The 12,304-nt window shown below is 44.8% G+C and overlaps 1 protein-coding gene across 6 annotated transcripts in view; it reads left to right on the forward strand.

Moving 5' to 3' along the window:
- The window catches only part of LOC121875555 (serine/arginine repetitive matrix protein 2-like), a 142,910-nt gene that overhangs the window by 102,174 nt on the left and 28,432 nt on the right, over positions 1–12,304 (forward strand). The window lies entirely within an intron of this gene.

Consider the following 12,304-nt stretch of genomic DNA (forward strand, 5'->3'; position numbering starts at 1 on the left):
GTGATGGTAGGTGTCGTGGACAGTAATGACGGGGGTCTGACAAGGTCCCCAGCCTCACCCTCCATTACCCTGGGTCCTCTGTCAACTAACCTACCAGCTCTAAGTCACTAAGTCACCACAGTGTCTTCCGTCTTCGTAAACGCTGTTAAGCATCTGGTTGCTCTAACAGGGTCGCAGATGTGCTCTAACAGGTCGCAGGTTAGGTTAGGTTGTTAATCTTAAAGTGAAATGAGTTAGTACTGATCTTGCGGTGATCCCAGAGTCGTGTTACTTTCCTTTCCCCCGCCGCCAGGTACAGGTGTGGGAGGGACACACACCCACTGCCTCCCTCTTCCTTGCTGTCCTGACTGGGTACTATTGACCCAGGAGGCCACCATTACCATAATGATACACTAACAACCCCGCTTGTTTACCCCGGGGACCTCATTCTACCCCCTGCCTATACCCCTACCACAGTACCCAACCCATGCCAACGTCCCGCAGGTTCCCCCCATTCACTTTCTCCGTCTTCTTCTGGCGCCGCCACACACACACACACACACACACACACACACACACACACACACACACACACACACACACACACACACACACACACACACACACACACACACACACACACACACACACACACACACACACACACACACCTCACTGGCCTCATAAAATAAGGGATTAGGCCTGTGTTGTCTCTGTTTATTTATCATCATTATCAGTGTCATAGGGGCTATTACCAGTATCATCATTGTACTTAAATAAAAAAAAAAGTTACATTACCTTAGATGGAACATGGGACAATAGGGGGTGATCAACGCGGCCTGGACCATCACGGAGGTACTGGATACACCTGTTGATTATGGCTGTCTCCCATGGCCTCGGGGTGACGCCCTTATACCCTCTCTGGTGTGGACGGTGATGTGTGGGAAGACAAGTATCAAGCGGGGAAATGTTTACTGACGACACGAGGTCTTGGTCTGGATGACTCGGTTCTTACGATTCGGTGGGGGTAATAAATCTTGTTTCAGCTAAAATTACCGAAATTCCTCGCTGGGGTTTTAAGGCTCAAATGCAAAGAGAAGTTAAATGACAAACCGCTTATTACAGTTAATTACGCTCTCTATCTTGCAGTATTACCCTGACATTTCCCTTTCTCCTGTGCCCGAGTGATTTGCTGTAAGTATAATCTTCTTTAAATTATTCTCAGACGTGTACCTTAAGTGTAGTAGTTATGTAACGGACAATGTTACCATATCTTGTGTTAGGTCCTTGAGTCATACCAGCGTCTCCCAGTACAAGACATGACTACACATCGTCGACAGTGACCGTGGCCTCTCTTGGTGAGCTTCCCACACACACACACCCCTTACATCCCTCTCCACCACCCCACCACACCTCTCACATGACTCACGTATGAATGACATCATCAAACTTTATTCAATCTGAACTTCAGTAGATTCCTGGCGCTGTTCTCAAGCACACACAGCTGCAGGGAGGCCGGGCAGTATAACCTCCCTTTGACGCAAGTATGACAGAACTCCACGACGTGTACACAAGACGAGTCATTGTGTTGAGGAGCACCTTGGTGTTGTGTAATGCTTAACAAAATCCGAAAACAATACCAATATTTACTTTTATTACTCATAACCTTGTTGCGTCAGCTCACAATGGGTTAATAACAAAAGATTCAGCTCAATGTTTGTTTATATTCTCATAAGGGATCTCACTCCATTCTCGACCTAAAATGCCAGAAGGTGTATCTAGTACTGGTGAATGGAGATGTTGATCCTGTTAAAAACAAAACTCTTTATGCTTCTCATTTCCGTCGTGTTACTTTTACTCAGGACTCTCATGAGAGAGTGGCACCAAGACAGGTTTCAGCCTCTTGAACACGTTGTCGAGGCGGGTGTATTATATCACGAGGAAGGTTTAGACACTAGGAGGTACAGTCGAGGACAAAAGTTCGCTCCCTGTGGTGAAAGTGAATCACATGAACGAGTCTCCGAACTGCCTTAGCTTCTCTGGTTGTCATCTGGTGCGTGTGGGTCGATACTGCTTCAGTTTGGGAGGGAGATCACTTGTTTACGTCTGTTTTTACTTTCACGCATTGAACTAAAACTCTAAGCTTATCATGATAGAGAACATATACCAATCACGACAGGATGGACTACACAGGATGGTAACGTTACTGTATCTGTAAATAATGCCGACAGGTTGTTCTGCCCTCACACTGGAAGCTAAATGAGACGCCTTACATTGTCTACATTAAATTTCCCATAGCACCGTATTCCCCCGTGGCCCAGTGAGGGAGGCGTGAGGAATTATTATCAGGGTCCGTGAGTTAGTTGGTAGCGCCTGGGTGACCTACACACACTAAGAGAGTGGCCTGGAGAACACGGCTCCACGTATAATGAATCTCTTCCGTTCACTGATGGCTACGGGAAATATTATCATCATTCACCGTTACCCTTGTGGTGGTGGTGGTGGTGATGATAGTGGTAATGGTGGTGATAGTGGTAATGGTGGTGATAGTGGTAATGGTGGTGATAGTGGTAATGGTGGTGATAGTGGTAATGGTGGTGATAGTGGTAGATGGATTTAAAGACTAGTAGAACTTAAATAAATAACAACAGTCCTCGTCACAGATACCCTTCAAAAAATGTATAAATATAGTATGAATAAATATTATCTCTCATCTATACAATATAATTCACTTAGGTTGATAGTGAATAAGATATTGTTTCACCATCCACGTTCCCGGGTCCTTCAATAGTCGAATCCTATTTTTTCCTCAACTAGATGTACTAAAAAATATGACAGTCTGTCTTTTAGGCTTATACAAATGAATTCCCTCACTATGAAATATATCCATCAGTTAAGTCGGTACAGGTGGAGGCTTGTAGAAACTGTAGGTGAGAGAGCTGATGGGGGGTGTCTGCCGGGGGGTTGTCTGCCGGAGGAGGGTGTCTGCCGGGGGGGTGTATGCCGGGGGGTGTCTGGGAGGTTGTCTGCCGGGGGGGTTGTCTGCCAGGGGGTGTCAGAATATCAGCCTGAGGGGTGTAGCGTCAGCAGGGAGGAATGACAGCAGATGCCTTTATTGTTGTGACACCTAAAGTACAACGCTGAAGCTTCCTCATCCTGTGTGTGTGTTGTGTGTGTGTGTGTGTGTGATACAACTATACAAACAGTCATGTGTGCTGGTCATTCTTGTTCTTACTGTCGACTGTAAACTTTCTTAAGTATTCAGAAAACAGGTTTTTAACAAGACGCAAGTGAGGAAGACAGTTATAAGGATGAGAGTAACAACAGCTAATAAATATCAAACGAAAACCAGAAAAATCTAAAAAAAAAAATCAAATCAATAAAAGATAAATAAAAGTACGCTAGATTCCCCCCCCTTAAAATAAGAAGAATTTGTTTACTATTTATTTTAACATTAAGACAAGTGCATCAGGTGACGTCATCAGCTGGGATATGATAATGTTGTTTACAGTAGGTTCATCTTACTCGAGGTGACGTCACTCTTCACCTCCTCCTTGAAGCCTCTGTCAGTCTACTACGTGCACGAGATGGCGCTACAGGTAACTCTCAGGTAGCACTAAATGAAGCTCACCTGTACTCATTAATACCCCTAACTTTTTACCTGTATTAATATATCAACCAGGTGTTTCTTTAAGGTCCAATCGTTAAGTCTCCTAAAACTGACGTAGAAACATTTTGAGACGTTATTAATTGTTCACCTAACTTAACCTAACAAGAGCTCGTGTGGGTTAACAGTGAACTTAGTAAATACAGAACTACCGTCATCACTCAAGGTTAATATCAAATCAAACTCTCACGGTTAGTTCCCCTGAGAAGATGACTACGTGTGTGTGAGGGCAAGAGACAGTCATAGCTCTTACATAAGGTCACCAAATTAACATGTAGTGAAGGTCAAACAAAAGTTCCTCGGTAATTTTATGCAATGTCCACCTTATTACGACCAAATCAAACCTTACTTATGTAGCAGTTAGTTATAAATATGTATAAAGGAGCCTGTATGATATTTATATACCTGTATTAACGTTATATGGAGTAAATTACCATTGTAGTATATAACAGCACTCGACCTACCTCCTACATGTTGTATATAATCTTCCTGTGTGTACTAACAACCACCCCTGGCCCTGTAACTATCCCATCACCGCCACACACATCAACTAGACCCTCTTGACCTGTCTAATCAGCGATGACCGTCTCCCACAACCTGAAAGCTAATGATAGGATGAAGGTTCGTTGCTCTCGACTAAGGTATGAATTTATGTGAAGTTTGAACGATGAGACAAGATATAAGAACGTATATAAACTGACGCATTTAACCCCAAACCGGAAACAAGGAAGCGATAATGACATTAAATTTCTAGATATTGTGAGATTCTGCCAAAACTAGATACATTCACTTATCCCTAATTAGTAGTAGGAAGTATTTACGTATGTCAGAGAGTGAAGGTTTTGACAGCTGGTGATAAGAGAATGTTACCGAGGCGATGTATCTGGGTGGGACAAGAGGGAATGCCAGGCTGCCAGTTCTTCAGGGCTTTGGAGAGTCTCTGGGCAACATTTTGGGCGCGTCTGAGAGTGGTGAGAGGGCATTGATGATGGTGGTGGTGGATGACCGTCCTGTTATGTGCAGGTCACGAGGGGTGAGGGTGATGGGTGGGGTCTATTTTTTCTTCTTGGGGGGTGGGGGGAGTATTCAGTAATCTTCACATACATAAATACATAATGATTGTATAAATATCTTGGCTTCATGAAATATATACGCTCATGTGTAGTTACAGTGTCGTGTATACATTCTTGTGGTAAACTGTAGGGTGTATAGACTGTATCACACACACACACACACACACACACACACACACACACACACCTCTCCAGGCCGTACCATCATGGGTTAGCTGGCCTCTAAGTGCCGCGGGGAAGGCTCGCCCTGGTAGCGTGTGCCCGGGAAGGCCTCGTGACGCCAAACAGGTTCTGAGAAAACACCCGAAATCTTGACTTGAATCAGAGGCACGAGGAAGACGCTCTTTGGGTCCAGCCTTACAGAGCTCCACATACTGAGCCTCAGATCTGGGTTAATGGAAGTCTCATTTACGTCAGTTAAGAGATCTTTTTACTGCTTTTGCAAACAAGTTAAGACCTTTTTTAGGAACTTCGTACATCAGCTAAGAAACCCTTTTAATGTTTTATAGGTTAAGAGACCTTTTTAGGGCTTTATACAGTAGGTTAAGAGACATTTTTAGGGCTTTATACAGTAGGTTAAGAGACCTTTTTAGGGCTTTTGTACTTTAGTTTAAGACATCCATTTTAGGTATGTGACTCGCATCTCGGACTGACCGCTGCTACTGCGTCTCTAGCATAACCTTACACCCGAGGGCCTGACTGCTAGCCGAGACACGCTCCAGTAAGGTTGAGATTACCACTAATATTACCTCCTGTTTTGATCCTTATGACGGGTTGAGGGATAGCAGCCTCTTCGTCCCGAACTACTTCCTTGACATGTACAGTGAAATCTCTATATAACGAACTATATGGAGAGAAAAATCCGTTATATCGAGAGTCCGTTATATTTGAAACCTCTAACGAACTATATATAGAGATGAAAGTCTCTCCCCCTTCCTCTCTTTTCCCTTCGTCCCTCCCACCCTTCCTCCTTCCTTCTCATCCTTTCACTCTCTTCCTTCCCACTTCCCTCTCTTCCCCCGTACTTTCTTCCTCCCCTCCCTTCCTCCCCTCCCCTCTCTCCTCCTTCTCCCCCTCCCTTCCCCCTCTCCACTACCTCCTTCAGCGTGTGCCCGACTCTTGACATATATCACTCGTCAACCCCATATTTATCGCCCGACTCCCTCAGCTTGCCCGGGTCCTCCACCTTAAGAAACACAAGTCAAAATTCTCAAAGGACCATTGGTTAATATTTTCCCTCAAGAGTTAAAGAGAAAAAAAAAATCCTAGGTAGAGTCTCAGTGCCATAATGACGCCATATTTGTTCGATATCTGGGTTTAAATACGATAGTAATTCTTCATTGGGGGGGTGGGGGGTTACTAGATGGGGAATTTTACTTGTCATTTGTTCTTCGTCTCAGGTTGGATCATAGTGGTTGATGATGGTCGTGCTAGTGGTGGAGGCTAGTAGTTTTGGTGGTTGCTTTAATGGTAGTGCTAGTAGCTTTAATAGTGGTGATGCTAGTGGTTTACATAGAGGTGGGGGGGGTAGTAGTGATGGTGATGTTGGTAGTGCTAAAGTTCTGGTAGTTAGTAGTAGTAGTAAGACATGATTACTACAGACAAGAGACGGCGTAGTTATAACAAAAGTCTGGATTACGAATGTTTCTAGACGTACTGTAGGTGTTGGCAGTTCGTTAAATACACTCTCATTACCCCCTTTCTCCCTTCCTCCTTCCTTCCTTCCTTCTCTCTCTCTCTTCCCCTTTCCTCCCTTACTACTTCCCCATCTTCAGTGTGGTAATAGGTTTAAAAAAATTATTATGCCATTTTCCTATTTAGGTTTTGACCGAATGTTTCTTAATTTCATGGATTTAATTTCTCATCTTGATCTGATGTAGTGAAGACTTGACCTCATTTCCAGTAATGATATGAACAAGTCTATTCCACTAACCACAACTTAGAACTTACTCTGTGGAAGAAAAATAATAAATAAAGAAAAACACCGACTGCGTATCCAGGTATTAATTAAAACTACCCAACTACCTAATCTCATACCAGTTACTTGGATTACCCCGGTACCTTCACCATACCTTGGATAAAAGCTCCTGTAAAGATGATAATCCACTGACACAGCCCCACCTCGGTAATACCTGAGGATCGGTGAAGGAGTCTGATAATTAACAGGTAGTGAGTAAGGGGTGCGGTATGCAGCTTTCTCTTTGGTGGTGACTCTCCCTCCCTCCCACCCTCCCTCACCCCTCTCTCTCTCCTCCCTCTCTTTCTCTCCACTTTACCTCTCTCTCCTTCTCCCTATCTCCTCCCTACTTCTCTCTCTTTCTCCCTCCTCTCCCTCTCTCCCTTCCTCTGCCCCTTGGCCCTCTGGCACTTTCCTACTGACGTCAACACTGCTCCCTCCCTCCCTCCATCACCCCCCCTCCATCATGGCCCTCTGGTACTTCCCAACTGACGTCAACACAGGTATTAGCATTCTACTCGGTGATCGTGGGGACGTGGGTTCGATTGTCGTTTTTTGGATTACCTACATGGACTCAAGTGAAGCCTTTTGTGATTACTGACTTAATTTTGAGCTCCATATTGGGATCAAGGAGGTAGGTCTGACTCCCCGCCTCGTAGACATGAATACTAAATCATCTCAGTTTTGATGACCGTCTCTTACCCATCAGCCTTCACCACCAGGTAACACTGTCTTATGACCTATAAAGATAAAACCTTTTGATATTTTACTGATGATGTTCAACAATAAACACATCTAGGGTCTCACATACTACTTCGATTGGTCGTAATTCAAGACGTAAGTGGATACAGCGTTCACCATCTGTCCTAAAGGTTGGCTAGTTCGCACCCAGAGGCGTCTCCAAGCCAACCAGCTGTGAATGTGTACCTGACTTTACATTTGGTGAAGGGAAGGTGGTCGAGTGCAGTGCCTCTTACGGGTCGCCAAGACTTTCTTTCTTCCTCCTTTAATCCACCCTTCTTTACTTCTCCTTCCTTCCCTCCATCTCCCCTCTCCATCCCTCCCTTAGCATACTTTTAACACAAGTGATATACAGATGAACGTCTGTATGAGTGTTAGTAACTTGTCCAACGAGATTATTACGTTCAAACCCGTAACCTTGAAATACTGAGATTAATTATTATTATTATTATTATTATTATTATTATTATTATTATTATTGTTATTATTCATATGTCACAAAGGTGGACTCTCTCTCGTGTTAATTGTCATACTAATAATGTACTTACTCTCTCCTTGTAGTTATCACTTACTGTGTGTGTGTGTGTGTGTGTGTGTGTGTGTGTGTGTGTGTGTGTGTGTGCATCCATCAATACTCACCTTGACCCTATGATGCATCTCTCTCCTGGCTCGTATACACTTCTCATCTCTGTATTACTCTCTCACTACACCATCAACCTCCCCCCCAGTCACCATCATATACCAATAACGGGCTCAATGTCATTCACAATCTGTCATCAAACCTTTTTCCCATCATCATCATATCATAATGGTCACTATCACTCATCCTGTAACCTTCAAATATAATGAGTTAATGAGTATTGACAATATCACACACACACACACACACACACACACACACACACACACACACACACACACACACACACACACACACACACACACACACACACACACACACACACACACACACACACACACACACACACACACACACACACACACACACACACACACACACACACACACACACACACACACACACACACACACACACACACACACACACACACAAAACAAACCCCGCCTTAAACGCCTCATTATCAGTCAACAAAACCAACAGCGGGCGTCGTCAAGGCTGCTGGATGTCTCTTATCATCACCAAGTTAATGTCCTGAAGGATTCTCCGTGCCAAGGCCGCAGAGCTCAGGGCATCCGGGGGAGATGGTAAAATACACGCGTTTGAGGGCAGGGAGTGTGCTTGAATGGTCCCCGCCACCTTGTATGTATGTGTATGTATGTGTGTGTGTGTGTGTGTGTGTGTAATAATAATAAAGCCGCCACAATACCTGGTAATAATCAGCACAGGTCAGGTGTGTTACCTTCATGATGTACTTTGTATATATAGTCGTATTTTACACTCGGTTTTTTTATCGAGTCGGCGCACCCTGTCCCCATTCTTGGCTTGACCGGGCGGTGGAGGAGCTGGGGCTGGGTGGCTGTGAAAGCTACTCTGGCGGGGCATGGGGTTGAGGGTCCTGTCCCACTGAGTATTACACCAACATAGCTCGGGTGTTACTCATACCCACCTACTGTACTGTACCACCACCCACTGTACTGTATCACCACCCACTGTACTGTATCACCACCCACTGTACTGTACCACCACCCACTGTACTGTACCACCACCCACTGTACTGTACCACCACCCATTGTACTGTACCACACACTGTACTGTATCACCACCCACTGTACTGTACCACCATCTACCCACCTACTGTGTCACAAGGAAATCCGTGTTGTTAGAGCGGACATTCTTGAGTCTAACGCAGACACGTCGCTTTCTAAATGGAGTACATTATGACCTGAACAGCCGTAACAAGGAACTATAAGTGATCTTTCTTCTCTAAGGTAACCAAACACACTGGCTGCCTCATGACAAGAATGTACAGTGATGTGTGATGTTTGAGTGCATGAGAAGTGATGTGTGACGGTTGAGTGCATGAGAACAGTGAAGTGTGATGGTTGAGTGCATGGGGACAGTGATATGTGATGGTTGAGTGCATGAGAACAGTGAAGTGTGATGGTTGAATGCATGATGACAGTGATGTGTAATGGTTGAGTGCATGATGACCTCAGTGCTACGGCTGGCGACAATATACAGTACAGATACATTAACACTGAACCCTCCCTGACAGCAGCAGTTTCTAGGAAGGGTCATGACTGGCAGGGTCTCGACAGCGGGTTATCGAGTCATCTTGTCTACGGGAGGAGAATCTGCCTCGTAACCTCAGCTAATAGTACCGGCGGCCATTATACCATAACTGGGACATCTTAACACATGCCATCGACCCCTGAGTTATGTGCTGCTGAGAGAGAGAGAGAGAGAGAGAGAGAGAGAGAGAGAGAGAGAGAGAGAGTATTAGTAAACATTAAAGACAGGTGGTCGCTATAAAGAACAGTTGGTCTGACCTTCCTTCCACCCACCTATAGCCTGGAATGAAGAGCCTACTGGGTGAACATGATAACATTGTCTCTTGCTCTCACCTCTTGCCCTCACCTCTTGCCCTCCCCTCTTGCCTTCCCTTCTGGCCCTCCTTCTGGCCCTCCTCTCTCGCCCTCCCCTCTCCGCCCTCCCCTCCTGCCTCCCCTCTAACCCTCCCCTCTTGCCCTCCCCCTCCCCTCATATCGTCTGCAACAATGATCTTTATTTCAGTGTTTTTGTTAATTTTATATATTTTCTTTAACGTCTAAGTTGTTATTGTGTATTTTATTGATGGAGTTTAGTTAATATTTCTTTTTATCGTTGTTTTTTATCCTCAATTGGTCAATAACTGTTTCACCCTTTAAGTTTCATTGGTAGAATTTCTTCATCTTTTTCAACGTTGGTAGTTACAGTGGTTGATGGTTAGTGAGCCTTTTATGACAGCGGTACTAAATCATTCCTCCACCGGCGTCGTCGTTGGTAGTAGTAGTAGTAGTAGTAGTAGTAGTAGTAGTAGTAGTAGTAGTAGTAGTAGTAGTAGTAGTAGTAGTGGAGTTTATAGCTGGATAAGTATACATAGAAGAAAACCAAACTGGACAGACTAAAAATAACGAGAGGTCAGTAAAGAGACACACTGACATACACAGACTTAGACAGACACAGGTACAGACATACACAGACATACACAGACAGACATAAACAGGCATATACAGACTTAGACAGACACAGGCATACACAGGTACAGACATACACAGGCATACACAGACATATGAGAGAAAATAGACACAGAAATAAACACAATCACGGACAAAAACAAATACAGACACAGACATAAATATAACAAACAGACACAGACCTACAGACACAGACATACAGACACACATACACATATCTATCACCAGCACCTTGGCCACCCAGTCATCAGCACCTGTGTTAAAAATTTCAAGTCTCACCTGAGCCACAGCGACCAAAGGTTAATTAACTATCGGGAACATGAGCGGTGTAGAGGCTGAGTTTTACCTGTGTACTGTGATGACCCGTAGCTGCCACTGTGCCAGACACCAGCTTTTGTCCTTAACCAACAGTGGGAGATAATTAAACCATTCTGTTTGTGGGGAGGAGGGGTGGAGACTGGTGAAAGGGGGTGAGGCTCCGTGTGGTTAGGGGGGGAGGAGGGAGGGGAGAATGAAGGGTGAGAAGTCTAGGAGAGATTTTTATGGTCCCTTTAAAACCTTGTTGGTATTTGTCTTGTTAATTAGTTGGCTGCCAGGGAAGGAGGTTATTGGCTCTCTTGTTCCGTTGTTAAGTTGTTTTTACTTTTTGTTATTCTTTTTTTTTCCCCTGACACTTACTCTGTCTGTCTGTCTGTCTGTCTGTCTGTGCCTCCTTTTTCTTTTCTCTCCTTGGGGGAAGTGGAGGAGGAGGGACGAAGAGAGTGAGGGAAGTGGAAGAGGAGAGGGGAAAGGAGGAAGAAAGTGAAGGAGAGAAAGTTAGGAGGTGAACAGGACATCAGTGAAAGATTTAAAATATAAGATGAAAGGAAAAAATGGCAGGATAAAAACGTAAGAACTAAGAAGCAGAGAGAGAGAGAGAGAGAGAGAGAGAGAGAGTATGAGTAAAAGAAGATAAATTGAGAGAAACAGAAGAAGAGTAAAAACAAAAGGGAAGATAAAAAAGTAACAGCAAATAAAAAAAAATACTGTCACACACACACGAGAGGTGCCCCGGGAGGTGGGGGACAGAGGCGCATCTGCAGGTCTCGCGAGCACCGTCCGTCATGACAGACCCCGAGGCTACTGCCCACCCACCCACTCTCCCTCACCCACCTCCACCCACCCACCCACTCTCCCTCACACACCTCCACCCACCCTGCAGTTACTTCTCGTTTTAGAACATTCCTCGCAGGCCGGCCAGGACGGAGGACCGCCCAAGGAACGACCGGAATGAGGAAGGTGGTGTTTACAGCGGTGCAAAGGCGAACACAAGATGGAATGCTGGGCGGGACTTAGGTCATTGTTTGAAGCTGTGATGTAAGAGGCGAGGCTGCAGGGAGAACAGCGAGAGCACCACTTAATACTCACTGTATACTGAAACTTTTAGACGGAAGACGAAGACAGAGACGGACAGACAAAGTGAACCCGTCATAAAAACAACAAACCCCCAATAAATACGTCAGGTACACACAAATCAATATAAATCCCAACAACTAAATTAATGACTTCCTGAATGACAGACAGTGAATCGTGACCAGTGTTTGATGATGGCGGAGGAGGACCTATACCTCTGTTGCATCCCTGCGGCGCCTCCTGCGTATAAGTAGTGCCCTAAGAGATTGTTCCTGAACGAGTAGAAGTGACGCAGAGGTGTTAGTGGCTCATCAAGGCGTGAGGATGTATAGATGA

The sequence above is a fragment of the Homarus americanus genome, unplaced genomic scaffold (genome assembly GCF_018991925.1).
Source record: "Homarus americanus isolate GMGI-L3 unplaced genomic scaffold, GMGI_Hamer_2.0 scaffold58957, whole genome shotgun sequence".
NCBI lineage: Eukaryota > Metazoa > Arthropoda > Malacostraca > Decapoda > Nephropidae > Homarus > Homarus americanus.